Source organism: Lathamus discolor, chromosome 1, assembly GCF_037157495.1.
Source record: "Lathamus discolor isolate bLatDis1 chromosome 1, bLatDis1.hap1, whole genome shotgun sequence".
NCBI classification, from domain to species: domain Eukaryota; kingdom Metazoa; phylum Chordata; class Aves; order Psittaciformes; family Psittacidae; genus Lathamus; species Lathamus discolor.
Genome location: NC_088884.1, coordinates 118,758,395 through 118,784,498, shown reverse-complemented (window position 1 = coordinate 118,784,498; position 26,104 = coordinate 118,758,395). Strand labels below are relative to the sequence as shown.

The window sequence follows — 26,104 nt, the reverse complement described above, 5'->3', positions numbered from 1 at the left end:
GACTGATCACTTTAAGCCAGCTTGAACCATATATTCCTCTCCTTCCTATTTCTGTGCTAGAAACTTCAGCTGTTCTCTCTACTATGCAAGACAATTCTTTGAACATCATTTCATCTTTGAGTCAATCAGAGGGAAATAGTCCATGTGTATCAAATACAAGAAGTCCCAGGCTGCCCAACTCTATACTACATAATGACAGAATCAGGCTTTGTACACCTCAATCTTATACTACAAAAGTAATATGATGCCATTCTTCTATAGTGTAGCTTTTCCCAGTAAAGAACTGGACTCTCAGGCTGTAGTTCTACATAACTACGCAGCATAAAATCAGATTACTGCCAAAAAGCAAAGGAAGAAATATTTCTTTCCTTCTCCTCCACCCTAATTTTCTTGCTCTAGACTCCATTCTGCCTCTTCCCTTGTGGCCCTCCTTTCAGGATCTGAGCTGAAATGTGAAGGGGAGGAGAGAAGGAGTGGTAAGGACAACCAAGGGTGTTCAGCACCTTTTAGTCAGAGATGTACCAATGAAAGGAAAAAGCTGTAGATAGCCAAGGTGAAAGCAGAAGTAGGACCACAACCTGCCGTAGGAACATACAAAAAATGCACCAAGGAGAAAGTGAGCACATGAAGAATCAGGCAGAAGAGGGCATAAACCTTCTTCTTCTCTGTTTTTAATAAGGGCAGCAGTCCAATAATAGGATGGATTTTCATACCTGTTTGCACTCTTCCAGTTCTAAATGAGCGCTAGGATCAGATTTTGGATGAATACATACAGTGATCAATAAAAACACCCCTGCAAGGGTTCCACTTATTTTGCCTGGCCTAGGATATCAAACCCCATCCTGAACACTGCATGGTATGTTCCTTGTCATAAATCACACCCAAACATTTGGAGCAGTAAATCAATACTGTTGCTATCTTCTGCAAAAGGAATAGGAGGCTTACATAACCTGAAGAGCAAAAGGGGAAACCTGCCAGCCTGCTCTAAACAGGACTCCCAATCACCAGACACACAATAACTGGAAATTTCTTCACTCAGTAGGGAGTTTTAAAAGAAAAAAAAAAAAAAAGAGAGAAAAAGAAAAAAAGAAGTGAACTACTACTACTCCTGATGCTGCCCCTCTCCATAGAAATTGTGTTTGTGGTTTGTAACAATCATAGCGCTAGCATCAACATTCCTGTTCTTCAAAGAAAAAGGTAGGCTGTAGGAAGAAGTAGACCACTGAAGGGGCAAGGCAAAAGCCAAGCATGTCCTGCTCCAAAAGGCAAAAAGGGAATGAAGTATGTCACTGATTCCTTCCACCCTCAGAGATAAATTGATGTGCTTGTTCTTGGTGTCACAATCATTCTGCAGAAGTCAAAAATCAACAGTGAAGGAACAGGCAAAGCAGCAGGACTGACATTCTCTGAAGTACTCAGTCTTTCAGGACTCTTGCCAGTAAGTTAAATAGAATTGTGTGAATTTGTTTTCATGAGGTAAAATAAATTATTAATTAATACTAATAATAAAAACCACCACCCCCAGGTGATATTTAGTAACACCAAGGCTTTTTTCAATTTAATTTCAATTTCATCAAATAGCTTAGGGGGAAAAAGCACCTGAAAAAAAAAAAAAACCCATAAAAGTCCAATTGTTTTGACAACGTTTTCTAAATGCATTCTTTATTACTACTTATATTGACTTGTTTTGAATTTTTCTTCACTTTTATTAAAGACGACCTTCAAATATTAAAAATTGGTCAAAGGATAAGTAAAACAATTAAGGAAAAGGCTCATTTAACCCTCCAAATAAGGGAGATTGATTTAAAATTGCCAAAGAGATTAAATATTCATCATTATCCTAGCTCCAGCACCAGCAGGCTGACAAAATTTCTTTCTACCTTTCTACCGCAGAACAGCTTAGGAACATTAATCCATGAATTGTGTTAGCAAGAAGGTGGTTGGTCCCCCACACCGAAAGTACAGGAACAAAAATGTCCTTTATATTTGAGAGGCTGAATCCTAGGAGAAATATTAACTCTGAGAGCATAGCATGTGAAGGTAGAGACGATTCATCTTTACTTCGCAACAAAGCAGGTGAAGTACTAAGAGGACAGGAAAACCTGTTCATCAAGTAGAATGAGCCACACTGGAGTTTGGAAATCAGTTTTCTGGTTTTGGCTCTACCATTCATGCACCCTTGGAATTTGGGCAAGTTCTCTGAATTTCTGTTTGCTTCCATTTCCTCCCCTTGCCCCCCTCCTTTTTTTCTTTTTCTTTTTCTTTTTTTAAGATGATTCTTCTTTGAAAAAAGAATTCAAGAAGTCAAGATGAAAAACTCAGAAATTAGAAGATTTTCTGCATTTTGCCTAAGTTCAAGAGTCTTAAAACCTTTTGTAATTCACAGTTCAGTGAATTATCCTGAAACATAAAAGTCTTTGGATAAAAACACTGGCATTTAGTTACATTTAACCTTACATTAAAACCAAAAGATGAATAATACTTTAATACTTTTGTCATATTTATTAGCTCTACTCAAGGTTAGAAAAAGCTCTTGGGAACAGCTGTGCCAGGCATTCTTCCCCTTCCCCCATTCACTATTTTTTCCCCTTCTTAAGCTGCAGGAGTTCAGCTCTAGCACTATTTTTTTTCATAGTAGGTTTTTTCCCTCCTGGAACAAAAATCAGAATGCAGCAAAGACATAAGGGATGAAGGATAAAAGAAATAAGACTGACTACTAAATTAACTGTATACAGAGCAAAAGAGCAACAAAACTGGCTGCTCAGAGATATGTTCTGATGTATTCTGCCATGAACCTCTACATCATTTTAACCCAAAGATTTTGTCCCAGAACTCAGGCTAATTCTTGCTTCTATTTGTATTCACAGAATCTTTTAGTTGGAAGGGACCTCTTGAGAGTGTCTAGTCCAGTCCCGCTGCTCAAGCAGGGTCAGCTAGAGCAGGGCGCTCAGGGAGATGTCCAGCTGAGTTTGAATATCAAGAAGGCTCGAGACTCCACAATCCCTCTGGGCAACCTGTTCCAGTGTTTAACCACCTGTACAGTAGAAAACTGTTTTCTTGTGCCCACTGCCACTTGTATCACTGGGCATCGCAGAGAAGAGTCCGTCTCCCTCATCTGTATTCCCTCCTATTAAGCATTTATATATCTTGATGAGATCCCCTCAAGCCTTCTGTCCCTCAGGCTAAACAGTTGCAGCTTTCTCAAGCTCTCCTCATAGGAGAGATGATCCATTTCCTTATCATCTTTATTGCTCTTGATGGACTCACTCCTGTAAGTCTGTATTTCTCTTGTACTGGGGAGAGCCTAGAACTGGACACAGCACTCCAGATGGGATGACTCGCCAGTGCTGAGTAAAGACCACCTCCCTTGACCTGCTGGCAAGAGTCTTCCCAACGCAGCCCAGGATGCTGTTGGCTGCCTTTGCCCCAAAGGTCCATTGCTGGCTGCCAGCCTGCCATCTATGAGGACCCCAAGGCCCTTCTCTGCAGAGCTGCCTACGAGCCAGTCAGCACCCAGCATGGGTGCCTGGGATTGTTCCTCATCAGATGTAGGATTTAGCAAGTGGTTAATGCTACCACATCACCGTAGCACACTAAAGGAACATTTGTATAAGCAATTCCACCAGCTCCAGGAATCCACCAAAGCAAGCTTCAGTCTGAGCCTACTGCACAATATTATACCAGTTATCAGTACTAAACTCTTTTTTGCAGTAGCGAAACCAACTGTTTTTGTGATACCAACATCCAGAGAAGTGTTTCTTTTAGGAATTACATTTGTTGATACAGCAAATGAGAATACTTGGAACTGAAACCCACATTCCCATACTGCTGAATATCCATGTGTAGGATATTGGTGATGCAACATCTTTATTTCTGCTGGTGCAAATATGAGCTGTAAAGATAATGGTCAGAAGCTTAATGGCAAGCCTGCATGTCTTTTACACACTGTACCATAAAGTGCATTGAGAAACAATCTATAGACAATACACAAACACTGAGAGCTGCGGCTTCAGTCTCTGGTGAGCAGGTTCCCAGATGGAGCGGAAGAGCTGATTTTACTCCAGCTCCTGTGATAACAAAGAATAATCCCTTTCTACAAGACTTAAGTGTCCAACATTGTCATCACTATTAGAGTGGCCCTGCCTCCAGCCAGGTGAACGTAGGGGACAATCGGATTTACTGGACTGTGTGGATCAGATGGCCTGGCACATCAGACCCACAGAAGTATAAGGCTCTAGTAGATACTGGTGCACAGTGTACCCTGATGACATCAACTGTCAAGGGGTGGAACCCATCTATATTTCTGGAGTGACAGGAGGATCCCAAGAGTTGACTGTACTGGAGGCTGAAATCAGCCTGACTGGGAAGAAATGGAAAAAGCACCCTATTGTGACTGGTCCAGAGGCTCCATGCATCCTCAGCATTGACTACCTCAGGAGAGGGTACTTCAAAGACCCAAAAGGGCACCAATGGGCTTTTTGTATTGCTGCTTTGGAGACTGAGGAAATTGAGCAGCTGTCCAGCTTGCCTGGTCTCTCAGAGGATCCTTCTGTTGTGGGGTTGCTGAAGGTCGAAGAACAAGTGCCAATCGCGACCACAACAGTGCACCGGCGGCAATATCGCACCAACTGAGACTCCCTGATTCCTATCCATCAGCTGATTTGTAGACTGGACAGTCAGGGAGTGATCAGCAGGACCGCTCACCCTTTAATAGCCCCATATGGCCAGTGCAAAAGTCTAATGGGAAGTGGAGACTAACAGTAGACTATCGTGGCCTGAATGAAGTCACACCGCCATTGAGTGCTGCCGTACCGGACATGCTAGAACTTCAGTATGAATTACAGTCAAAGGCAGCCAAGTGGTATGCCATGACTGATATTGCCAATGCATTTTTCTTAATTCACTTGGCAGCAGAGTGCAGGCCACAGTTCACTTTGACTTGGAGGGGTGTCCAGTTCACTTGGAACCGACTGCCTCAGAGGTGGAAACACACCCCTACCATCTGCCATGGACTGATCCAGACCGCACTGGAACGGGGCAAGCTCCAGAACACCTGCAATACATTGATGACATTATTGTGTGGGGCGATACGGCAGAAGAAGTCTTTGAGAAAGGGGAGAAAATAATCCAAATCCTGCTGAAAGCCGGTTTTGCCATAAAACAGAGTAAGGTCAAGCGACCTGCACAAGAGATTCAATTTTGGGGAATAAAATGGCAAGATGGACGTTGCCAGATCCCCACAAGATCAAGATAACAGCAATGTCTCCACCAACTAATAAGAGAAACACAAGCTTTCTTGGGTGCTGTGGGCTTCTAGAGAATGCACATCCCAAACTACAGTTTGATTGTAAGCCCTCTCTATCATGTGACCCGGAAGAAAAATGATTTTAAATGGGGTCCTGAGCAACAACAAACCTTTGAGCAAATTAAACGTGAGATAGTTCATGCAGTAGCCCTCGGACCAGTCTGGACTGGGCCAGATGTAAAAAATGTACTGTACACTGCAGCTGGGGAGATTGGTCCTACCTGGAGCCTCTGGCAGAAAGCTCCAGGGGAGACTCGAGGTCGACCCCTCGGCTTTTGGGAGTCAGGGATACAAAGGATCTGAGGCCAGCTATACCCCAACTGAGAAAGAGATACTGGCAGCCTATGAAGGGCTTCGAGCTGCTTTGGAAGTGATGGGCACTGAAGCACAGCTCCTCCTGGCACCCCAGTTGCCCATGCTGGGCTGGATATTCAAAGGCAGGGTCTCCTCTACACATCATGCAGCTGATGCTACACGGAGTAAATGGGCTGCACTAATTACGCAACGAGCTTGAATAGGAAATCCCAGTCGTCCAGGCAAATGCCCTGTGGGGGTGGTTGCAGCAATGGAAGCAGAGCAACTGGCAACGCAGAGGTAAACCCGTCTGGGCTGCTGCACTGTGGCAAGATATCGCTGCCCAGGTGCAGAACCTGGTGGTGAAGGTATGCCATGTAGATGCCCATGTACCCAAGAGTTGGGCCACTGAGGAACACCAGAACAACCAACAAGTGGATAAAGCTGCTAAGATTGAAGTGGCTCAGATGGACTTAGATTGGCAACATAAAGGTGAATTATTTTTGGCCCAGTGGGCCCATGACACTTCAGGCCATCAGGGCAGAGATGCAACATACAGATGGAGCCGTGATCAAGGGGTGGACTTAACAATGGACACCATTGCCCAGGTTATTCATGCGTGTGAAACATGTGCTGCAATTAAACAAGCCAAACGGTTAAAGCCTCTTTGGTATGGAGGAGGATGGCTGAAGTATAAATATGGAGAGGCCTGGCAGATTGACGACATCACACTCCCACCAACCCGCCAAGGCAAGTGCCATGTGCTTACCATGGTGGAAGCAACCACTGGATGGCTGGAAACATACGCCGTGCCTCACGCCACTGACCGGAACACTATCCTGGGCCTTGAGAAACAGATTTTGTGGTGACACAGCACCCCAGAGAGAATTGAGTCAGACAATGGGACTCATTTCTAGGATAACCTTATAGACACTTGGGCCAAAGAGCATGGCATTGAGTGGGTATATCACATCCCCTACCATGCACCAGCCTCTGGGAAAAATCGAACAGTACCACACTGAGAGCAGTGGGTGGGGGAACTTTCAAGCATTGGGATACACGCTTGCCAAAGGCCACCTGGTTGGTCAACACCAAAGGATCTGCCAACAGGGCTGGCCCAGCCCAGTCAGAACATTTACATACTGTAGAAGGCGACAAAGTTCCTGTGGTGCACATAAAGAATTTGCTGGGGAAGACAGTCTGGGTTATTCCTGCTTCAGGTAAAGGTAAACCCACTCGTGGGATTGCTTTTGCTCAGGGACCCAGATATACTTGGTGGGTAATGCAGGAAGATGGGGAAGTCTGATGTGTACCTCGAGGGGATTTGATTTTAGGGGAAAATAGCCAATGAACTTAACTGTATGATGTTGCCTGCTATGTAATACTTTTATAGCCCATCAACTAGATGTCTTCAGGTCACAAGCAACTGGCCCTGACTTCCCTTCAACCATCGTCCCAACAGAGAATTAACTTTAATAGAACCAGACGAGTTCTACGGTAAAGGAACAATCAGCATCAGCAGGCAACAATCCAACACTGCACACAGCCTCAACCTGCACTGTTACACGGGGTGGAACCTGACAACATGGACCGAATGGACTCAGCAGCATTACAGGGATTGGTCCATGCACTAAGAAATGATCTCTTTCTCTCTGTGTGTGTATGTGGATGTATATATGTAAGAGCGATAGTATATTTATAATGTGGGATCTGAGTATGACATGAATGGTATGGAATAAGGGGTGGATAATGTCCTGGGTTCAGCAGTAGCAGTCGTTTTTTCTCCTTCTTAGCAGCTGGTGCAGCGCTGTGTTTTTGACTTTCAGCCTGGGAACAGAGCTGATGACACCGATGTTTTTAGTTACTGCTCAAATGTTTTAGTCTGACCAAGGACTTTCTGAGCCTCATGCTCTGCCAGGGAGGAGGGGAAGCCAGGAGAAGCAGAGACAGGACACTTGACCCAAACTAGCCAAAGAGGTATTGCATACCACAGCACGTCATGCCTGGGATGTAACTGGAAGTTACCCGGAAGGGCACTCACTGCTCGGTTGGGCTCAGTCAGTTATTTCCCTTATCATTATTATTATTGGTGGCAGCAGTAGTGATTTGTGTTATACTTTAGTTACTGGACTGCTCTTATCTCAACCCGTGGGAGTTACATGCTTTCGATTCTCCTCCCCATACCTCTGGGAGCGGGGGGGGGGAGGGAAGAAAGGCGGGGGGGAAGGGGAGGAAGTAGACTGGGTGACTGACTTGCCAACAGGGTTCAAACCACAACAACAGGTTATTTACCTACACACATTTCAGAAAATACTCTGAAAGAACAGCCTGCTTGTTCCATAATATTTAACTGAATCTTTGCAAAAGCTTTATGAATGTCAGTATAAGAGAAGAGAAGGAAAGACACAGTAAAAGAAACAATTATGAGATTATACAACACTGACTTATTGGTGAGCAACAGTTCTCTTTAGGAAAAGGGGGTAGAAGTACTGAGGACAAACATGAAGAGAGGGAAAAGGGGAACCAAAATGAGAAAAAAACTGGTGTGGGAGATAGATGAATGGAACATGTCACCAGCATAGGAAAGGAGCAAGGACAACTCAGCAGCAGTACAGACTGCCTTTTGTGCCTGTGGTCTGCCCATGCTTTCCACCTCGCTTATCTTCCAGTGATGACAGTTGCAGAATAGTGTTAAGACAACAGCTACACCAAAATACCCCATTACTTTTGCTTTTTCTTGAGAAACGCAGCTCTGTGAGATCTCCCCCTAGCAGATGATGACAGCATACCACTTTTTGAATGAAGCATTGCCAACCTGTAGCCTAAGTATTTCTTATTCTTACCTCGGTTTTCCATTCTGTTTTCACTATTAGACATGCTCACAGTTTCATAGCATGAATCCTATTTATAAAGTGATTTTTCTGGGGTCCCACTCTTGACTGCTCAGAGCATACAGTCTTCCAATGAGAATTGGAACACCAAGAGTGTACTAACATCTGACAACTAATTTGTATGTGTGTATCAACACTGTAATCAATGTTAAACCACAGACCATAGTTTTACTTATTGTCAATCCAGTAGTCTGGAATACTATCTTCCATCACAGAATATCATCTGCCTCTCATCTATTTCCCACCAGAAATGACTAGTAACTAAATGTTTAATGCTTTCTATCAAGATGTGTTATTTAATGCTGATCACCCTCAGGCTTTCCTCAGGCTGCTCCTCACCTTCTCTACCTCCTTCCCACCACCTCCTTTGATGGAAATTATAGCTTCCTCAGATCTGTTGGCACAACTGTACCTTCAGTCACTTCCCAACCTGGCTGTTCCAGAAATAGTTGGGTTAGCTTGGACATACTGTAAAAGAGATTTTATATTCTGAACTATTTTGACAGAATAACATCGGAGAACATTTACCTGTTCAGTCATGGAAGCTGATCAGACAGGGATGAATCTTCTTAACCTGCCCTGAATTCAGTAAGATCATCATGTCTAGCTGCAGTTTCGGTAACACCAGTAACCTCCTACATGAACTCATCCTAGCCATCTGTAAGACAAGATGAAAAAAAAAAAAAAAAAAAAAAAAGACTATTCTAGCAGGTATTTTTGTATGAGAGAAAATGGGCATTTAACTTCTGCATCCCTGTTAAAGGCCTGGGTTGCCAATGAAACCAGTATAGCTCCCACTCCCACTCCTAGAACTGAAAAAACATTCTTTGTATAGTGAGCCTAACTGCAGCATCTGATTTGCATATCCATACTCAGTATAAGGATTCTCAATAACAGATATATTTTAGCAGCTGCATGATTTCACCTTTAAACTTAAGATGAAGACTAACTGTTCGTGTATTGGGTGTACATAGCAAGGAGTTGGAAACGGGGTGGGGCTGCAGGGGTAATCTCTATGAGAAAAAAACAGGGGCTGCCCCATGCCTGACGGAGCTGGTTCCAGATGGCTCTACAACAGACTCACTGCAGGACACAACTGAGCCAATAACTGAGCTGCTGGGACCTCTTGTGAAAACATGTAAAAGAAAGGGCAAAAATACCAGACAAGCACAGGAATTGGGGGGGGGGGTGTGGTGTGTGTGGGATAAAACAGTAGGTGGAAGTGTGATAAAACAGCAGTATGAACACCAGTGTCAGAGAAAGGAGGAGGAGGAGGTGCTCCAGGTGCTAAGAGTAGATATTGCCTGCAGCCCATGGAAGTCACCATGCCAGAGCAGCTAGATAGTTCCCTACAGCAAGTCTGCAGCATGTGGAAAGTCCACACTGGAGCAGGCTCCTGGCAGGAATTATGGCTTGCAAAGGACACACAACACAGCAAAGGAAAAGCATGAGGAAGAAAGAGTGGCAGAGAGGAACTGTTATGGACCGACTGCAATCCCCCATTCCCCATCACTTGCACTGGGAGTTGAGTGGGGGAAGAACTGTTCTTTTAATTTTTGTCTTTGTTTCTCACTATCCGCATCTACTTTAAGTGGCAATAAATCAAATCACTCTTGCCCAAGTTGAATCTCCTTTGCCTTTGACAGCAACTGGTAAGTGATCTCCCCATTTTTATCTTGACCAATGAATATTCTCCCTCATATTTTCTCCCCCTTTACTGCTAAGGAGAAGGACAGAGAGCATCTGGGTGGGCAGCTGGCTTAGGTCAACCTAACACTGAATGAAGACTGGCTTGGAAGACATGATGACAATGAAAACGATATCAGAATTACCCAGCAATGTGCACTTGCAGCCCAGAAAGTCAACCATATTCTGAGCTGCATCAAAATAAGTGTGGCCAGCTGTCAAGGGAGGTGATTCTCCCCCTCTGCTCCACTCTTATGAGACCCTACCTAGAGAACTGCATTCAGCTTTGGGGACCCCAACATAAGAAGGATGTGGACATGTACAAGCAGGTTCAAAGGAGGGCCACAAAGATGATCAGAGTGCTGAAGCACCTCCCATATGAAGTTAGACTGAGAGAGCTGGGCTTGTTCAGCCTAGGGAAGGCTCCAGGGACAGAAGGCTCCAGGGAGACTTTTTCCTGTAAGGAAAGCTGAAGAGGGACTTCTTACAAGGGAATGTAGTCATATGACAAGGGGGAATGGCGTTAAGATGACAGAGGGGAGATTTAGATTAGATATTAGGAACAAATTCTTTATTGTGAGGCTGTTGAGGCACTGGCACAGGTTGCCCACAGAAGCTGTGGCTGCCCCATCCCTGGCAGTGTTCAAGGCCAGGATGGACAGGGCTTTGAGCAACTTGGTCTAGTGGAAGGTGTCCCTGCCTGTGGCATGGGGCTTGGAACTGGATGAGCCTTAAGGTCCCTTCCAACCTAAACCATTCCAAGATTCTATGAAAAATTCATAATTCATACCAACAAAACATTTGCCACAGAGCTTAACCTTGACCATATGCATTCAAAGCTATTAAGAAGCCTAAACAATATTTTTCATTGCAGCACTGCAGATCTACTGTTTCATACAGCAGAATTCAGAGATTGCTCTTTAGTGGGAATATTTGTTTGGATTGCCTCATAAACCCCGTATCAGTGGAAAACAATTTTGAAAATTCTCATTTGAAGGAAATCTATTCCTAGAAACATCTAAAGATTCACTTGTCTTCTGGTCAAAGCAGCAAAAAGCTTAAGTCATCAACATGACTAAGACCCACCCTGAGGCACAGAACCTTTTTTAACAAAGAACTGATAGTTAGAAAAATTATATTCAAAAGTCTCTGCTGCAATGGCAAGTGCAAGGAAAACAGAACAAATGAGGATTGGCTGATACTAATAGGTATCTATTCAGTTATGCTTCTTTAAAACCACTGTAATCCAATGGATCAGCAATGTCTCCTGGCACATACTGGTACAACAGGGATTGTGAGGAAGAGGAAAAAGAAATGCAGAGAGATAGCCAAACATTATCATATGACTTGATGACAATCCTGTCCTTCCTGCACTGAATAAGATTACAAGAGGATAATTTCTATGTCAGCTAGCAGAAATCTAACTATACAAATTGTATTAGCCAGTTCCGCTAGTACAGAGTTCATTAGAGTTTTTGACATACACAAGGGAATACACTGAAGCTCTTTTATTCTATAGGAAGCAGTTCTGCCAGCAGTGCTGTATGTGAGAAACCCTTTCCTCAGTATTCCAAAGCTTGCCAGCCCCAAATTTACCTATTACTTATTCCATCTGAATTTAAAGAGGAAAGTGATACACCAAAAAAAAAAAAAAAAAAAACAAACCACAAAGCACACCCAACAAACTACCAAACCAAAGCCCCAACCCAAATCTAAAAAACACTCAGAAAAAAACCTCGGTTACTACCTCCTCCCACGTTCTTTTTTAAGGATGAAGCATGCTTAACAGTTTTACTATTGCTTCCTTGAAATCTAAAGAAAAGAAATAAGAAACATTCAGATCTTACAGGTGATCTCCTTCTCCAGAGCAGAAAATGATTTTTCATGGTATTCTCCTAGCCTGTAAGGTTTCCCTTCTACAGATGTTAAAATGTAGGGAAAAGAAGGGCTTCCTTTCTTCTTCTCACACACACTCATCTATTCCTTTCCTCTGTTCCCTGAAGGGTGTGAATAAGAAAAAAAATTCAGTAATAGGAAAAAATCGGAATTTATCAGAGACATCTAAGGAGAATGAAGAGTTGCAACCAGAAGGTTGCAGCTGTTAAACACAAACTCTACAGCATACATATCGCTAGTAGGTCTTATATGCCAGTACTCCTGAAGCAACTACAACACAAGGCATGGCACTCCGCTGCCTTAGCAGTGGCAGTACTAGCAGTGGCTCATGTCACAAAAATGTCTCTGCTGGTATGTAAAACAATACCCCAATCTGACTATACTTTTATGAGTTTCTATGGGCATTATATCTCAAAACATACTAAATGTTTTCTGCTTACTGCAAGACATACATGTTTAGCCTAGGATCTGAAAGCCAAGGCATGCTAGTTGTAATAATAAGGTGCTTTAAGTAGGGGCTAGGTGTCACCAGTAAACCTGACTGCACTCAGAAGCAACCCTGCTGAGCCTTGTAAATATTCAGCTAATCATCAGGGGAGAGGACACTGAACACACACCAGAAAATCACTAGTGAACAGCCATTCAAATTTCATACTTTACTTCTACATACTCCCTAAATATTGTTGAGACTCAGCTACCCTGTCATTTAATGTTCTCTGCACCTGAAGAATTTATTGTGCTGTAAGGAATGGTATCTACACAAACACATGATAGTGTCAATCAGTATCTAACATATGCCATACCACAACATTCCAGCACTGTAATAATTGCTTCATTTGGCCGTATCAACTAATGGTTCCTAAAGCTGTTAAACTTCAATTAACAAAAAAACCTGTAGTTATTCTATTTCAGGTGACATGGTTTAAGAGGTCAAGTAGAAAGATTTCCTTCCCCCTTTTTTTTCTTCTAGTTTAAATGTAAAAAAGAAATTGTTTACCAAATTTTATTTTTTTTTTAAGTAACTATTGGAATAATGGCATTTTTTAGGGACTAGTAACATTTTTAATGGTGGCAGATAAACACGTACAAGATTAATTTCCTATGCTATTTGGTAATAGATGGAAATTGAATTAACATGTTTTAACTGGTCTTCCATTTCACCATATATTTAGCAGTTCTACTCATTTGTAAGCTGATGAAATATTATCCAAACAGTGAAGGCTGCTTTGGTGGACGTTTTGGCTAAATAGCTAAGGGCATTGAGGCCTAGTATCATATCATATATCCTGTTTACTACAGCCCAAAGACAAAATTACTTGTCCCAGTATTTCAGTCATCTGGAATTCCCATCCTCAGGAATTTTCCCATGGCTGTTTCTAATACAGAGAGATTTAAAAGACAGTCTTTAGAAAGTTAGCCATACATTACTCTGCACTTCCCTACCCCCATGTTTAAGACTTGGGCACAAGAGGTTAAAGTATCTCCACAATATCACTGCAAAGATGAAACTTGAAGTGCAAGGATCAAACCCTCACATTAATGTAATGAATTTGAGAAAACACAAGTTATTCACTAACTTGCTGAGTATTTAGTTGGCTGTCTGTATAGTAGTTACCCAATTCTAGTTACCTAATCCTAAAATAGAAAGTCTTACATACAAAGAAACAAGTCTTAGCTGTGAATATTCCTTATAACATTGATTTTGAAAACTAACAATGGTGTATTTTGAATTATAATTTCTAAAAGTAGGGCTGAACAAGACACCAAAACTCATCAATATAAAGAAATGGCAAGAAAATCAGAAATAGTTAGGGATGTAAAGATAGCATCCATACTGTTGCCCACGAAGTAACTATGCATGTGACATCTATTCAATTTAAACCCCAGTTGCTCCACAAATGACATAATGAATTACTTTGTTCTACTTTGAAAGCATTAGACTAAAAGATCTATCATCAACCAAGTCCCTTTCTTAACTAACTAGCTATATGGCTTGGCACTTTCAATGGAAATCATGATACATCTAAGCTTCCAAAGCATGGATTTGGCATACAAGCCAGAGCAGGAATACTGTAGAAATTGGGATTATTTTTAGTTTTGTTATACCCTCATACTACTATAAAACCGTTAATAGACAAGAAGAATCTTATTTGATACTTATTATTTGATAAGAATCAAACATGCTAGATATTGCACACAACTTCTATGATTAAGAATTGCAGTCTACAGAACAAGAAGCATATGACCAGGGAGTTCAAGGATCAGTAAAACAACTGATTGCTTCATTTAATAAGCAGTATACTCAGTTCTATGAGTAAACATACTTTTAAGGTTTTAGGCATCCTGACAGAAAACTTAAGACAGGATTTGAAATGTGATTATAAGGTAGCTTTGTGGACAACTATAGAAAGTATCTTCCAACCATAAGAGACACTCTGGAAGAAAGCAGAAAGGTGCCTGTGTAGAAATGAACAAGTGACAAGATAGACTAGCATCACCAGCCAACAGATGCCTCAAAACCAAATTAAATACAGTAGACAGGGAAGCAGATGCCCTGAAGATCTCAAAAGCGACAACTAACTTGTATGCAATGGACTTCAGCTGGGAGAGAAAATCAGAAAAGGGATTCAATAAGTTGATTCTACCAAGAAAATACAGTGTAGCTGTTCAAGGAATTACTATTTCAGCTATAGAAAATTCCGGAACAGTATCATGTAGTTTTCTCCCTCCACACATCTCTCCTCTTAAGAGGCTTAGGACAGGGAGATAGTCATGAGTCACTCACTTTCTTTATTGGACTCAAATCTTTATGATCTAAAAAGAGGGATAAATGGAGGAAGGCAGAAAGTAAAGAATTCTCTTCCTGCCTCTAATGACAATAGTTAGGACCTTTGAACAGTTCAAGGAGCTGCAGCCTCCTAAATGCACTTCCACACTCACCTGGATCAACAGGATATGGGTTTAGAAAAAAAACTTTGTGAGACTTTAAATCCTCTAAAGTTCTGCAGTGGCTGAAAGCCAACACAAAAGCCATAGCCATTGCTTTCACACCTGAAGCACTTCTGTTGCAAAATATTACAGCAGAAAATGTCTGTGTTGGGTTGCAGTGGGATCTACACGAGTAAGGAACCTAAGGCAAAAACATGTGGGAAAGAACTACTTAAAAAAGAAACCATTTCTTTCGCGGTAAACGCAACCTTAGCCATTAATACCTTACCATAATTCCAACTAAGTTACAGTCTAAGCCTGCAACAGGAGAGTATCTAGCACTCCGGACTTTCTAATACTCCAAGTATTTACACTTAAGTAATCAATTAGCTTAGTTAGGTCTTAGGGAGAATTTGGGAGTGGTTTTATTTGTCTGGGGGATTTTTTTATTTGGGGGATAGGAAGGTGGGTTGAGGGGGGGTGGTGTTTGTTTGTTTAGGGTTTGTTGTTGATCTTTCTTTCCATAATTTTAGACTAAAAGAAACTATTGTTTTACTTTTCTACCATTACTGGTTCTGTATTTTCCCCGAGATCAGCAGAACTGATGCAAGAAATACTTGAAGTACCAAGAGCAGACACAATCCTTATCCAGACAAATAGGGAGATGGAACATATTCTGCAAACACGTTATGGGAAATGGCAGATTGTGTCCATTTCCCAAGAAATTAATGTCTGAAGATGAACATTTGAAAGCTAAGAAACCTGGCACTACACTCTGCATCCCACAGCTGCAAAGAGATGCATTGCTGAGATTACCTTTGGGTTTTCCTGCCAAGAAATTCTGGACACAAATTACTTTAGAACTTTCAACATATTAGCAGGGATAACCTATTTTGTCCTGGTCTTATTTTCCATTAACAACCATATTTTTATATTAGTACCCTTAGAAAATGTCTAGCAGCCATGCCTCCAGATGGGAATAACATTAATTAATAGGCTTTTTTTTGTTTATCAGTAGAACATTCTTATATTAATGCCAAAAGATTTCAGGACAAAATATATTTACAAGGAATTAATTATCCTTTACGCATACAGAGGAAATTAAGAGATACCAAGAGTTTCGGTACTGCCAGGCTGGTAAAAAACAGTGGTCACAGTATTCTCTCTTGCTTATCAACTCCCAAGGAGCACCCACAGCAATAGCCTTTTTCTCATATATTAATAGCTTCTAGTTCCACCATTTCTTAATGTGACCAATGTGAAAGTACCTATGCTGGAGTCTTTAATTGCTTTGCTTGAAAGCAGGGAAAAGATCTGGAAGCTTACTGTTCCTATTTATTTTGCCAGCATTTCTTTGGCACAAACGGGCTACAAGACATAAGTGATCAATTACTGTTACTGCTAAATAAAGAAAAAAAAAAGGCTAATTTAATTTTAAAATTCAGTCTAAGATTCATCTCTGTCTTCAGGAGTTCCAAACTCTTGAAACTCGTTATGGTTTGGGGTGGTTCAAGCACATGTGCAATTATTAACCCACAAAACAAGTGTGCATTCAGAGTTTTGCTGTGCTGATCACAAAACGTTTAAACAGCATAACTAGGACACTTGGAAGTGAAGAGACCAAAAGGAAGAAATTAATCTTTTGGAAGGTATTTATCCTCCAGGGTGCACAGCTAGTTAAGTTTAGGGAATAATCCCAAACACCTGAATAGCACTAAACCACCCTCTGGAACAGCCTCCTTCCCTTAACACTGATTATGGATGGTTACAGAGTGGGAAAGGTGAATAATCCCAACTGTGCGACATATTCCTACATATGTAATTCTTAAGCCATAGGCATTTTGAGATTGACATTCACATTTCCCTATTTCTATATTGAAGCTATGAATAAAATAATTTGGATTTAACAAGAGATCTACATTCACCTTCTATCTATGCTGGAACTGATTACCTTCAAATACACATAATAAGCAGAACTAAACACAGAGAGACTGACTTACACTTTGTTGACACTCTCTTTCTTCTATGACTCAAGATGAACATAAATGCATGTTCATCTTTGTGTGTTTCTTTACCACTTCTGCACTGTTCTGAAATGCATACTATGAGTTTCAAATCTCTTTGCTGTTTCCATTTTCAAGTCTCAGCAGCTAGGAATATATGAATTTCCAAATACTAGAAAGGGTCCAGATTCTTGGGCACATTCCAGCTCCCTTGCATTTTTGTAATTTGCAACTCCTGGTATCTGGCCCCCTGGAATTTCCCCTTTTGTAGGGATAATCTTTCAGTGGTAGAAAATTACTGTTGGCAAGAGACACCTAGGATTGTGCATATAACAGATTTTTCTTTTGACAGCCAGTGTGGAAAAATACGTAAAGTAGATATCTACATATTTCCTTCTTCTAGATTCCAGCTGGATCCCAGGAAGCACATGATTCTGCGAAGCAGAATAATGTGGGTGACTCCACTGACTCCAAGTTCCTAACTGCACTGGGATAGGGCATTTCCCACAGCAGTAAGAGATACAAGGCAAAAACTCTCTCAAGGTAGATGAAAGAACTGAACTTGTTTTCTTGCTGTGTGTTTTATCCACTGCATACACAAAGGGCAGCAATGTCACTCTGTTCTTTCTCCAAAGCCTGCCCACTGTAACTACTGAGGGATGCAAATAAGTAGTCCACCCTGAACATACTATACTGTAATATGTTTGGAACTTAAGAATCTGCCATAGCTTCCTCATATCAAAGAGAACATAAAATGCATGCAAAAGTAACCCTGACCTGAGAAAACACTAGCACAATAACAACATGAGAAATGGCAGAAATGAGTAACATGTTATAACAACAGAATGGGGGTACAAGTTTTAATGGAACTGTTAAGAGTGGCAGAAATTACCTGGGCAATGACATCCCCAATGTGCGTAAAAATCAGCAAAATCAGGACCAATAAAGAATAAAGGCTAATTTTGGAGGAGGATGAAAGTGGTAGAGAGAAAGAATTTGCAAGGGTACAAGGGGGAAAAATAGCTGTAAGAGATAGAAAAATCATTCTGTCAGAGTTGACTGGAATACCTGTCAAGCAGTCATATGCTTGATCACCACAGTTTGCACAGGTCAGTAACGCCGGTGCTGCCATCATACCTGCCTCTGACTTATATGCAGAGTCACAAGCAAACAGACATTTTCCCTGGCATCAGCAAGGGAATACTTGGAGCACAGTACCTAGTATCAGCATGGAAACACCTCACCACCTCCTCTCTTACAGGAAATATTTGCAAAAATTTGACAAATCTAGGTCAAATTCACCGTGCTGCAACAATTTAAAACCATATTTTTAGCAAACTTAGTATTTAACAAAAATAGAAAAATAACTACTCTATATACATTAATCCTTTTGTCATTCTCAGTGCATGAAGCCTTCTGCAGAAAATGCATAAGCTTTGTTATACAGGAAGTTTTGGAAAGGTTTTTTTTTTTTTTGTAAGCTTTCTAAGGATGTTGATTGCTACATTCCATAAAAAGAGAGGTACTTATGATGAGGGAGAGGAAATGGATTGCCAATTATATGCTTAGCAGCAGGCCTGTCACAGACAACTGCACTGTTCTCAAAATATTGACACCAAATCCATCTCAAAAGGATACCTTTTCTACTAGGATAAGCCCTCGGAAAAACCCAGGCACTGATCTAAACATGACTGTAACATTCTGAACATCTTGGATTCACAAAATGCAAGCTTTTAAATCTCAGCTTGTTCTCCTGCATGACCTTTTCAGCTTTCTTGGATGAAGAAAACCTTTAGTCTGAATTATTTGGTCTTCACTGATTCTAGACCCTTCTGATTTTTGATAACTATAATTCCTCTGTTTTCTTCCAGGAAGGTAATTTCCAGTTCAATGCACATTTTAGACACCTTAAAGCCTACGTGAGCCTAAGTCAACACTATCAGCAGAAGGCCCACTCACAGCCTTTTGCATTCCCTCCCTGTACGCAGCTGCCTCTCTTCTGGCACATGCATTCTGATCGTGAGCAGGACCCGGCAGCTGCCCAGAAGTAACGTAAACATCTGGAGATATTTGTCATCTTAGCTTTTAAATCCAGATCAACTCCGAGATCTTGTCTTTTGCAGAGCCCCACAGATACTTGCTTATGTACAGGCAAGGGGCTGTATGGAACTCCTTCAAAAGCAGTGCCAGTTTATGTCTACTTTCAGGGTATGAGAAGCCAAGAATCACAAACAGCCCTAACTCAAAGACACTTTCTGAAAACCCCCAAAACAAACCCAAACATGTTCCCCTCCCCTTTCTCCCCTCCTCTAAAAAAAAAAAAAGACGAACTAGAAACACTCAGAAAACACAATCTGCCAACAAAACCCCCACCTACTTAAAACCTAGAATTATTCTCAAGAGCTTTGAAACTTACTTCGACAGATTAAAGAGGTTTAGACTAGTGATGCTTGGACAAAATATTGTACTGCTTAGTCCGCAGTTACCTCCTCTTTCTAAAAGCCTTTTCTGGGTGGGAATCAGCAAGAAGCCAGCAATGGCAAATTCGCATCAATTCTTCGTTGACAATTTAGGATTAATTTACACTACTGTAAGGCTGAAATAATCATACCTAGGACAATCAGAAGCTGTCCTTCCCTACCTTAAAGGCTTGAGTTAGCGCCCTTATTACCAATGGCTTTGTATTCGGACAGCCCTACCAAGCACCAAAGCCCAAGTAAAGCGATGCTCAAGATGTACACCTAAACTTAACTGAAATCTGTTTTCTCTGTTACTCAGAGGCTTTTCAGGCATTCATACTTACATCTATGGATCTTTAAGACCTGATTTTCAAAAGTTTGACACAGTTTTACAGGAAAAAAGTGAACAAACCAGAGGAGAAAACTAGTTCTCGGAAACTCAGGTTTCTTCCTAGAGATTTAAGCTTTACCTCAAGCGTAGGACTCTCACTTCAGAATACTTTTTAATATCACTACATTTAGAATTTAAAAAAAATACATATTTGATTACATAATCAAACCAGAGGCTAAGCACCCCCTCGGCAAAGACAAAGAGATTTTAATACATAACCTAGTCCTATATTTCATATAACTTAACCATACAGCATACAAAACCAAACACCCACAAAAAATAAATTGGCACAGTAGCATAAAACCCCAAAGAGCACTTAAATGCTTTTATATTTTCCACAGTATTGTGCAGATTATCAGATGGAGAAGCCGTAAATGGCAGGATTCAGTTTATATAAACTTGTTCCAAAAGCCACAGATGAATTCTGTTCTAACTTACCACAAAGGAACAGAAGGCCTTGCCCTTGGAATTTGTATCAGGAAATACTGAGAGCACATGCAAGAATCTCCCATCACACTTCTCTGGAAAGTGTTTCCTCATCTGATCAATGTGTCTCAGCAGTAGGCAAAAAACCTAATAAAGTTTACTTCAGTTCACACAATTCCTGAAATCTCTTCCTAAACACGTGGGGAAATGTTATCAGATGCATCCCAGCTTTATGAAGCTCTTGCCATAAATCACAGCAGACCTGCACTTCTACCTACATACACAGCTGCTACATATATGTTGAGTACACTATGTGGATCCTTGGCTTTTTTTCCCTTTCAGTTGCTAGATATCATCTACAAGAACACTTATTTGAAAAGGAAATCCCTGGTCTTCAGATCAAGAGGTTTCATGGCTTCTTTCTCGGAGAAAAAAAAAGTCTGCCTCTCCCAAACAGAAATAATGGTAACATTGCTCTGTTAGCATCTCCTTTTCTGAGCAGGTACTTGCAATGAAAAGGACAGTTATTCAAGGGTGTACAGGGAGGCAAGTGAAACATTCCAATCAAGTCCTGAGGGAGGATTTGGGATAGTCTGAATCTTATGCATCTTAGCGCTCTTGATCCATGGCTAACTCCAGCACATTAAGAGTAGCCTCTCTCACCACCATGCAAAATACACAAACAAACCCAGGAGGTTTCATGCTCTACCACTACATCAGCAAAACCTCACATTATGACTCTTTAAGGTAACATTAAAAATACACAGATCCCTAAAATGTAATACCCCTTCTGTACTGCTATACCACAATTAAAAATAAAGCTTATTCAAATGAATTACAACAAACTAACTTTACAGAATCAGATGCTATTTCATACACAGTGAAAAGGTTTCAATACCCTTAAGTAAGACATCTCTTCTAAGGCAACAATGTAATTGTGCATTAGAATGGCACAATGTCTTAATTTGCAGTCAAAAGTGGTTATTAAAACTCTATTTTCCACCCAATACAATTTTTAACTGGTCTTTAGAATGTATTTCTAGGTACTAATCTAAAGGAAGAAAATTGCATCCAAATCAAAGCAAACGCTGCAGCCTTCTACTAGAGCTAATAGATGTTCTACTGAAGAATGTCAGCCATGACTCAGACTCCAAACAGGAGATGTTAAGCTTTGGCATTTGGGAAGCTTGCAGTTATGAAGCTGTAAACCATTTCCCCCATCCCCTTCACCTCTACACTCCCTACTCCACCCACCCACACACACCTACCCCATTATTTTCCTGTGTTTTAAAGTGGAAAAATTGTATTTTCTTAGCAGAAGCGGCAGCAGTTTTTAGATACAGCTGGGTCTTTGCAAAAAAGATCAACTAAGACACATAATAAAGAAAAAAATTAAGAAAATGAAGAAAAAGAAACAGGAGGTGGCAGAAAACAAACCACAAGCTAGACAGCATTGTTTCTGTGACTAATATTTTAGCTCTATTACAGGTATAAAGGAGACTAACAAGGAACCTGCAAGAATTACAGTACCACTAAACTCACAGGAGTCATTGTTCAATGTGGGAGCCTCACAGCCGGCTCCAGCCTTCTCAGCAAGGCACTGCCAGATCCCTCACACTGAGCTGAAAGGAATTTCCATATTTTAAAAGACATAGGCATGAAAAGGGAGCTATAATGCTTATTTTCACTTTACACAACAACATGCACAAAAGAACAGGTCACACGTACAAAGAAATGAGTGTCAGGATGTATTCTGGCTACACCTTTCCCGTCTGAGGCTAAAAAGAGCCTGTCTGGAAAAGAACAAGAGCCCATCTTCAGCCCCAGCACCCAAGTAGAGGTAAGACAACCAGTATCTAACTACTTGCTTGACATAAATCACATAAAAATTGAGCTGATTATATCTAGCCAAAATTCAAAGGCATCCTGCAGATGCAGAAATAAATAGAGAAGAGCCATTTTGTACTGGTTCAGAGTGCTGTCTCTGCAGGGAGGCCAGGCTCAGCCCAGCTGACAAGCACTGCTCAGTGCTGGTACAGAGGTATTTTTTATTAGCAAAATTTAGGACAATGCATAGTCAGGTCGGCTCTCTTTATGAAGGTCCTTCCAGAGATTTGTTTGACACTATATATTTTCACCAGATCAAAGCATCTTACATGTGTATTAGGCAAAGTAAAGAGCACGCTGTACTTTTCCCCCCTTCTCTCAAAGTTTGAAACAAAGTGTTAAGAACCAAGGTATGAGCCATTTATCTGTCAAAAAAAGATCAAGGATGATTAGGAGCCTCTGGCAAATAAAGATCAAGGACAGTTAAGGGCCTCTGGCTAAGCTGATGGTGCAGTCTGTTCCCATCCAGCTTTAAAAAGAATTGATACAGAAGCCCTTACTGCTATTACAAAACAGAATTCTTTGAAAGTTTGAATTCATTCCCTTTAAGATCCATGAAGTTCAGTAGCTCTGCCTATGGTAACTTCTGCTTTTTCCTTTCTCCGATCTTAATTTTTGACTTAAAATGTCTGTAATGGCTGTTCAGTATTAGGTTACTAGCTGACACTAATAATGAGACTATTACTCTGAAATGTTGTGCTCCTATTATTAAAAAAAAAGCCACAAACAACTGAATGAAATAATTTACACTTCTGCCTCCGTATGTTTGCAGCTTGATCAAAACTCAGATTCATAGTTTAAAGAGGTTTAGAGCTGATGTATGAATCCAGCTCTATGGCTATGGGTAAGTAAAAGCTGATCATAAAGAGAAGAAACCAAACCAAACAAAGCCCATCTACTTTAATTTTTACTGAATATCTGAATTACACTGGAAAAGAAACACTGTAGAGATATCTCTAGAGACTACAGTTTTGGGACTCTCCATTATAGTCTGGGATGCTTTAACAGATGACAGTGCCAGACTGATTAGAAGGTACCCAGCTGAACATTTTACTGTCAGAAAATGTGATTAGTGGGAACTGAAATAGGTTGTAACTGACATTCTTTTTTTTTTTCCTAAAGAAAACAAAAAAAAAACCCAAACAAAAAACCAGCAACAGCAATACACAGGGAACAAGGGTTTGTTTCAGGCTTTAAGACAACACAGAAAACAAGAAATTTATATCTGGAGTATTAAATAATAAAACATTTAAGAAAAAAACCTATAAAAAAGTATTTTTAGAATTGCATTCATCCTTTTTAGGATAGGAAAAGGATGTGTTTTGATTATTTAAAAAAAAAAAAATTCATTTCTTCCCATGGGACTATATCTCCCATAAACTAACACAGTGCCTTTGCCTGTTGCTCATCTCTTAGGGGATACTTGTGGGAATTCTAGGATTCCCTGCCTCATAAGAGACATAGCTGTGATCCACTGAGGAGTGTGGCAGCATAAGAACTTCCAATGCTGACAAGACCCTAAGGAGTACATCTCACTTCTAAGATTCTAGTACTTCAATCCATATTTTTAAGTGTGTGCGCAAATCCATCAGTATCTAGCAATTTCTGTGAAATATTTTACTTCACTTTACTGAAAAGTACACAGTGCCATTTCAGCCAGATCTAATTTCTTTATACAGAGCCAAGCAAAAAATACAGGACACCTCCATGTAAGTATATTTGGACAATTCTTCATTCCAGTACAGGAAAGTCACCTTCATTCAAGAGGATTACAGTCACTCCTGCTTAACAAAAGGATTCAGAACCACTCAGTTAACTAATCAGCATCAAAGTCATGACCACCAGTGGTGCGCTCAGCACACCAAAGCTGTGCACAAACCTAGTTATTCCATGCTAGGGGAGGAGAAAAATTTAATTCCATTAAGTAATTCCATCAAAGCTGATGGTAGTGTTTACTGCTGATATTACCAGAACACCCACTACTGCCTCCCACTTCAGCCATTTCCTCTGTTTTAGCACCTCTAGTAGGAACTGCATCTCAAAGTATACTGAATGCTTGTCATTCACCAAGGCTTCCTTTCTAGAAGCGTATCATAGGAATGATTATACATCGCAAGAACCTCTGGCATCTGAACAACTATTGTCTCTGCCTTTGACTCATTGAAGCTCATTCAAAATTTCCTAAAAGCCATTGAATGACAGTTTCAGACTGAATGCACTGAGAACTATGGATGAGGTACCCACGTCTGAGTAGGAGCTCACATACAAAGTAGTAGACCTGCACCAAAATCAAGTGGCACGTACAAACCACATACCAACTTTATGCTTTACACAGATGCAATCTTCACTGGGTCAGCTACTGATGACCTGAATTTTCACTGCATATATATTTCACTGCACATATATGGGAGAGACCCCATATTTGTTTGCATGTCTTCCTCCTCTTTTTTGGGTTGGTTTGGGTTGTCTTTTTGGTGGTTTTTTTCCTCATCTCTTCCATTCCTGGTTTTCTTCTTAACTCTAGTCTTACAGCAGTATTTAAGAGAAGAATCACTGAATACATATGGCAACCTACGGTTAAAAAACTGCTCTGCAAAATACAACAATTGAGCCAGACATCAGTTGGGTGGCCAAAGCCCTGGAAATAAAATTTTGGCATGAATTATAGAATACCCAAGTACATTGGCATGGACTCCCTGCATCATAATTCAAATTATTCATATTCTAAAGTATTGCAAACTAGTATGAAAGCTAATTTACAGAATACATAAAGGTCATGCAACTACAGAGGAAATTGAAGCAAATGGACATTTTCTTCATTCTCAAAGAGAATGCAATTGTTTGCACAATGTGGGCTGTTCTTCACAGATTTTTAAGGTACATACATTTTTATCACACGGGTAAATACGGCAAAAAATGAAAAACAAACCTATTGTCTTGTCAGCTTTAAATGGTTTTCTGTTTCTAAGATCTACATTTCAGACCTTATGAACCCTTATTTATCTGTCTATAGTTAAGCCAATAGCATAATGGTCAGAAATGCCTTTTTAAAGTTTTTGGTTTTAAAATGTGGTACTAAGTTGTCAAAATTGCACAGCTTTTTAGGTATTTAAAAATACAATCAGGCACCTTGGTGTAGATTCTTGATTCCTGTCTAAAAGTTTAAAAATGACAATTTTTCACAATTCTTTGGACCAAAAGTGACTGGCAGGAACCTGCTCATAACAGATTATTCTAGCCTGTAGACAGCAAAGCACCTTTCTTGGGGCTGCTGGCAGGCAGCTGGACTTTGGAAGAGAATGAAGATTAAGACAGAGTGAAGATAAAGACAGAAGCCATCACAGTGATTTCTATTTAGCCTATATGGCTCCTAACATCCACATGTGAGTTTCTTCGCATTGTCTTTCAGAAATGCCTTCTTCCTCTGTTTCCTGCACCCTTTTTTAGGTGACTTAAGCACTCCCTTCTAAAGACTGGATTCTTTTTCACATGTCAGACATGTAAAAATTAGGCCCTGTAGAACATAATTCAGAAGCTCTCATTCGAACAATTCATGTTTTGTAAAAACATCCTTTTAAGTGGCAGCAAAGGAGCTACATTTAGAAAGATGGAGAGGAAGAGAAGCAAGCTATTCAGTAACAAAATAGACAGTACATGTCAACGTTTTGTACATTAGAAGCAACACTACATCTTTCTTCATCTACAAAAAGAACAGAGTCAGTGATTCAGCTGTTTGTCCAGAGGCAAAAATGATTAGAACATTGAATCGGACACTTCTTGAGTAAAGTGATGGAACAGTTCATGTAGAGAGCATATGTATTTATTATCACTCAGGCAAGTTCCAAAAAGGGCACACAGCAACATACATACAGATACCATTGTGAAACAATGAAGAGCTTCTACAAGTCTTTTGGTAATTTAACCAAACAAAACAAAAC

General features: G+C 40.5%; 1 long non-coding RNA gene across 2 annotated transcripts in view; it reads right to left on the bottom strand.

Moving 5' to 3' along the window:
- LOC136007324 (uncharacterized) overlaps positions 1–26,104 on the bottom strand; it is a 104,108-nt gene that overhangs the window by 4,127 nt on the left and 73,877 nt on the right. For both annotated transcript variants that reach the window (XR_010609623.1, XR_010609624.1), the window contains exons 2-3: positions 12,024–12,173; positions 9,019–9,148 (exon numbers count right to left, since the gene is read on the bottom strand). This is a non-coding gene — a long non-coding RNA (uncharacterized LOC136007324). The remainder of the gene's footprint in view (positions 1–9,018; positions 9,149–12,023; positions 12,174–26,104) is intronic.